Source organism: Athene cunicularia, unplaced genomic scaffold, assembly GCF_003259725.1.
Source record: "Athene cunicularia isolate RWA unplaced genomic scaffold, athCun1 SCF_41, whole genome shotgun sequence".
Taxonomy (NCBI): Eukaryota; Metazoa; Chordata; class Aves; order Strigiformes; family Strigidae; genus Athene; species Athene cunicularia.
In genome coordinates, this window is record NW_020799470.1 from 52,755 (window position 1) to 59,067 (window position 6,313).

Here is a 6,313-nt window from a genome sequence, read left to right on the forward strand (position 1 = left end):
GTGCTCACCACACACAAACTCCACGCTCCCCGTTGCAGCTGTAAACCTGCACATTCTCCACCTCTGCACACAGTCCAGAGCACTGTGCCCTCTGGAACGGGGAGCAAAACTCCGCAGAGACGTTACAAAAGGAAGGATCCTGATGCTGAGCAGCTCGGGTTTGTCACGTCAGGCATCAGGTAGCACAGCAGCGCGGGGCTGTGGAAGGCCTGCGGGCAGAGAGAATTCACCGGCCACAGGGAGTGTGGGACAGGGAAGCTCACAGACAGAGCCAGAGGGTGACAGCTTGTGCCCTTGTGCCTGGCTGAGAGAAGGCCGGGACACACGGCAGAGAACTGAAGGCAGGTGGTTTCCCATTGCTTGGGTTGCTTCTCGGCCAGAATGGAGCCGGGCAGACACACAGCTCCAGCACTCGGCTCCTGCGACTGTCTGCAAAGTCTCCCCAAGGCAGGATGGGGTGTACAGAGGGCCCCAAAACCCACACACGCTGCTGGTAGATTCACTTTTAGCCTTTTGCATTTTCCTTTACCTTCCCCACCGCCACTTCTGAAGCACCACAGGCACTGTGGAGTTGCTGCTTTATTTCCTTCACCATCACCACCACCCAGCAGCAACATTTTGTTCCAGTTCCAGCAGAGATCATGCCTGGGCTGGGCAGCACAGACTGGCCGAGAGCACAGACACACCAAACCAGGGATACCCACCTGCCCGGGCAGCATCCGCCACCAGAAGCCACACACAGGAACAGGAGCCACAACCGTAGTGTCACCGCAGTCGGACACGAGACCTGTAGCCATCTGTCTGTGTCTAACACAGCAAACTGAACTGCACCAGCACAGAGAGCAATCTCATCCTCGTAAAGATTAGAGTCTTTTCCCTACAAGAACAACAGCATTGGGATTATCTCCTTCCTGAGAGTTTTCAGTAGAAAAGTTAACATTCACTACTTTCCCTATCTCTACACATAACAGAAATATGAATTCTAAAGCAATTCTTTTGGGGGAAGAGAAGAAATATCCCTAAACACTTGCTAGACATCTTGAATAGAAGAGAGAGAAAGTACCGCAAAGCACAGGGCCGAGCTGAGTGCTCTAGGTAAGAGAAAAATCTTCCCATCCCGACAATTGCTCACTCACTGTCCTCAGAGGGGTTTTGTCCCCTCCTCAGAAACACAAGCTGCCAGTCACTCGCCAATACAAAGTACTGACCTGAGTGAACCACAGGAATTCCCAAAGGATTTCCCCGGGGCAAATGATATCTAGTAGGGAAGCTGCAGGGAATTTCCACAAGTCACCAAGAAAGTTCCACCCTCCCTTTTGGCCACCTCCTAAGGGAGCAGAGGAGCAGCTTCTCTGGGGCAGAGGAGCAAGGCTCTGCTTTTATTTATTTTCTGACAAGAACAAAATCTGCTAAGGGAGGTAGAGCTCCAAAAAAATCTTTTCTATCAGGTTGTACTTCTCTCTCTCCACCTCCAGGATCACCCACACTAGAACACCCCATCCTTCTCTCTCCCACACGCCTGAGGCGCTTGGGGCAGAGACAAACCCCTGCAGATGAGTAAAGCCTCAGCCTCTCCTGGAGCAGCTCAGATGCAGCACTCCTGCCATCCCCACCACTCTCAGCACAGGCCCCGAACAGCTCTTCACACAGCCCAGCAGAATTCCTACTTCTCCCTTCCCACACAGCCACCACAGATGCCCACCTCTGACTCCACTCACCCCCACACCATAAATTCTCTCATGCACTTGGGGTCTAAAGAAGGGGCTGCAGAACCCTGGACCTTAAGTACCGTGAGAAGAGGCTGAGTAGGGCAGAAATACACACCGCCTTTTCCACCTTCCGCTTCAAATCCACAACAAACCCACAAGAAGAGATCTCGACTCCATTCAGTCCTTCCATGCCCCTCCATCCAAGTTACAACAGCCATCTCCTCCAGGGCCCCGGCGCTGGAAGTCTCCACTCCTGCGTGCCCAGATTAAAGGTCCCGCTCAGCTTGGGTACATCAAGGCTTTGCTTCAAATAAACGCAACTGTGAAGACTCAGACTGGCTTAGAATCTCCCCGAGTCAAGTGCACCCTTGTGAGAGAGAAGGGGAACATACAGAAAAGAGCACTTGTACAGACATTTCTAGGTCATTACTTGGTAGGGAATGAACAGAAGTTTGTTGCTTCACACACCACCTCTGCAGAAGGTCACTGAAGTCAGCAGTGCCAGCTTCCCCATCAGCAGAAATCCATGGTACGACCCCTGCAGCGGGCGTCGCCATGTCAGTAAGAGAGTTTTGTACCCTTAGAGCTCGTGCTCACTTCTCCCTGACTTAAGGCAGCTTTATGTCAGAATGACTACTAGAGAATGAGAGCATGACTTCAGAAAAAAAATGCCAGTGAATGGAAGCGGCACAATATTTGTATCACCTGGGAGCACGGCGGCTGTGAGGCTTCCTCGCTGCTAACTCAGACCAGGGGAACAGGCGCCAGCAGAGTCTTCCAGCCCCAAACTGGAGCAGAGAGACTCACCGGCTGCAGGGGAACACAGACACTCACGCCAAGAGACAGTTCTCTGACAAGCCAGCGGCTGCCTGACCAAAGCCAGGCTGCCCGAGGAACCTGCACGCAAAACCGCATTTCAGGCAGGTTCTTGCTGCCCGTGTGTGCTCTGTAACTGGCCGCTGTGTCCTGAGCAGCCTCTGTCCCAGACAACACTCCTGCTGGGAGCAGGACATTGCACGGGCCGGACCAGGGTCGTCGTGAGGTCAGGGACAGGCGCAGTTTATCCAGGATGAGGAAAATCCCACAGCCAGGCACAGAGCCCTGAAGGGGAACTACTTAACACAGAGGCAGCGGCAGCGGAGGCTCAGCCTCTTTTGCAAACACACCAGATGGAATCCACAGGGATACCTGAGCTGTGGGTAGGAGCTCAACACAATCCTCAGATATATCCTGGTTTGTCTGGTTTTGTGTCTGCATGACTTTAAAGGATACTGAAACCAAATATTCTGAGCCATGATCAATCAGTACTTCAGCAACACACACAAATGACTTTCCAAAGTATTGTATTTTTTCCCCTGTATCCTCCTAAGAGCATCAGAGCAGTGTCAACAGACAGCAAGACAGCAATTCTCCAGTAAATAACCATCTCATGGGTATTTCTCTTCAGTCATATCTGAGGTGTTGTGTGCTCAGGTGCTGTGTCCAAGACGCAGCTTTTCACATTCCAGTGTAATGCTTTTGGTTTCTCCTAAAGTATCTGTGGGCACAGCTCACTTTTTATATATTCCCCTAACTACAGACCCGGCCCGTTTGCGAACTGTTCAGAAAAACAGGGAGGAGTAGACAGGCCAGAGGCAAATTTGTTAAATAATGTAAACCAAAATTCTATTTCTCCTTGGAAGTATTACATCCTTACGCGCAGTCACGGTCTAGAAGGGAATTCAGCTTCGTGCCTCCTGAGAAGGGGATTATTTTATGCAGCGCGCAGGAGATGTAACACCACACACAGCTGCAATTTGAGGAGGGAACTCACCCATCAGTTTAACCACTCCTCTGTTTAATCCTCTTAAATGCTTTACAAAATCTCCCCAAAGCCCGAGATCTCTGCTGACTTTAGACATGTAAAAGCTGACGTGTCCTTTTAACTTCTGTCGGAGGCGACAGGCACTGCTCAGAAGCAATCTGTCCCACGCGCTCTCATACTCATCTCAGCACATCCTGTGGCTGGGATCCACTTTTCTACATTTGTTTATGCACGCAGCCAAGGGGAAATGCAACTGGACACACTTACCTTCCTCATTTCAGAGAGGCCAAAAGCAATTTAAACCCCCCTCCAAAGAAGGATCCATGACGTCTGTTCTTCAGATAAGGGGCAGCTGCTCTCCGCTGCATCCAGCGCACCACTTCTGCTGCTCTTTTCAGCCTTTCCTACAAGGGGTTGGGAACAAGAGCTGGACGTTTTCACTTCCTCCGCAATCACAACTGCTTTGACACTCCCCCAGACCTCTCGCACCAGCACGCCTCCCTCTGATTCCAGGGCACACCAGGGTTACACTCACCTCCCTGCCCGCACCATCACTACTCGCCAAAGGCCACCCCGTGCTGTTTAGCTCCTGTGCCCCAGTTTGGAATGAAAACCAGCAGCAAAGAAATACTGCTCATAGAAACATATTGAAATTTAAAAGGCTTTTGGGTTCAGAAAACCTCCACCCCGCAACAGGGAGTGCCCTACTGCCAAAGCTCCAACACAGCCCGTTCCCCTCAGTCACTCTCCCACTCTTCTGCTGGGACAGACTGAATTTCATTCCACCTGCTGATCCCTGTGCGGCCCCTCCAACTACTCCGGGCAGACAAGTTCATTCACCCTTACACAGCAGCCTGCTCAGTAACGCTCAGCTCGGGATACTGCTGGACTTTGGAAAAGTCAGCTCCTGCTCCAAGGTCCCCAACAGCCTGCATCACCTCTCTGAAAGGGAGGAGGGAATGTTCTGCCCCATCCTGACCTATCGCCCTTGGATGTGAATTTACTTGGTGACCTGGAAGTGCCTGGAAGCAGAAGAGGGTTACTGAGATGGAAGATCCTCATGCAATATTCCCAGCACTAGTTGCTGCTGTGGTGACAGTTATCAAAGGCCGTAACAAGAGACATTCTACCAGATTAGGGGGAAACAAGAAACAAGCGATTGCCGTATCATTGTCCTATCTTCTGCCACTAAAGACTTCAAACTGGTTTAAAAATTGCTGTTATTACACCGGACCGCAAAGGCAAGAGGCATTTTATCGCTCAGCAGTGTTCCCAGTGACAGAGCAGAGAGAGAGTGCAGCAAAGCTCAATGGGGAGGAAAATAAAATTCTCAAGAAAAAGCGCCGAGGCACTTCCATTCAATTTAAAACTACGCCTGGCCTAGCAGATACACACTGCCCCAAACTGACCTCGCATCTTTTAATGCCTGAAACAGCGCTGAGGGCTGCCCTGCAGTCAGACAGCTACAGCTGGTGACCTGAACCGCGATGTCAAACACGGCGAGTCAGGCTGGGGAGATGGTCTCAGGGCTCTTCTCCCACCTCTGCCAAACCAGGGCCACAGCAGGCAGCCCCCCGCAGGCTGGGGGCCCGGGCAGTGCCTGCACCCACCGCCTCTCCCCAGGGGCCAGACAGAGTCTGCAGATCCAACAGACGCCCCCAACCTCGGGGCAGCACAAGGGACAAGTCAAATGTGCAAAGTCCTGCTCAGCGTGCAGCCCCGAGCAGGTCTGCAAGAGCAAGGAAGGAATTCACCCAGGAACTCTGGAACCATCTGCTCTTGGACAGGGAAGCAACACCAGGGACTCCGGAGTCCTGTGCTCAAGCAACAAGAGGGAGAAAGGGGTTGACTGAAGAAAAACCTCCAGGTTTTGGGTTCCCCAAAACAATTTTTTTTCCCCAGGACATGTCTGAGCTGTGGCCTTTCCTCCCACACACAGTCCTCAGAAAAAAATCAATGTACGTAGTATGTCGGTCTCATACAGCAAGGATGTTCTACAATTTATGGTTATTTCTATGTGCCACGGTAAGACAGAATGAATGACAGGCTCACTCACTGTCAGCTTTTCATGTGTTACTGCACAGCTGACAGATACATCAAGCTTCTGTACAAGCTGCGTGACAGAAGTGCCAGGAGGGTTATTTTTCGGCTGCCTAATACTCCTCCTGATCTCTTGCATCAGCGATACACAGCATGGACTTCAGTATTTAAGATTTTAACTCCTCATGAAACTGGGTGGCTCACTGACGTCTGTCGAGAAAGGCAGCTCAGGTGACATTTTGAACAGGATTCATCTTAGAATCACGTATAGAAAATGAGAGCAACAGCAGCAACAACACAAAAGCATGCGAGATTGGAGGGGAAGAGTGAGCCTCGACTAAAGGAAACTGGTTTTAAGGTGGACTGAGCCTTTCAGAACACAAACACCTGCCAATTCCTGTGGATGGTGTTTTCCTTCCCTCTGGACCTCAGCTGTCTAGAACTGGAAATGTTAACAGGACACTCTGTAAATGCTCGATAAAACTGCTGCTGTCTGAATTGTTTTCCCTTGGCTCCTTACAGCCAGAGACTCACACACAATTAATACAGCTGTAGGCTTAAGGAGAAGTCTGTCAGACACGGCAAATTCCCCCCCAAAACCCCTCTGTGTGCTCACAAACACGAAGGAGAACATTTTTAGAAAACCCTACAGAGCCCAAGGGATGCGTACTAGGGGAGCACGCTGCTAAATTCACTGGTTTGGGGCACAAATGCTGCCGAGCTTGTGGACAGACACCACGTTCTGAGCTTCGCCTCCGCT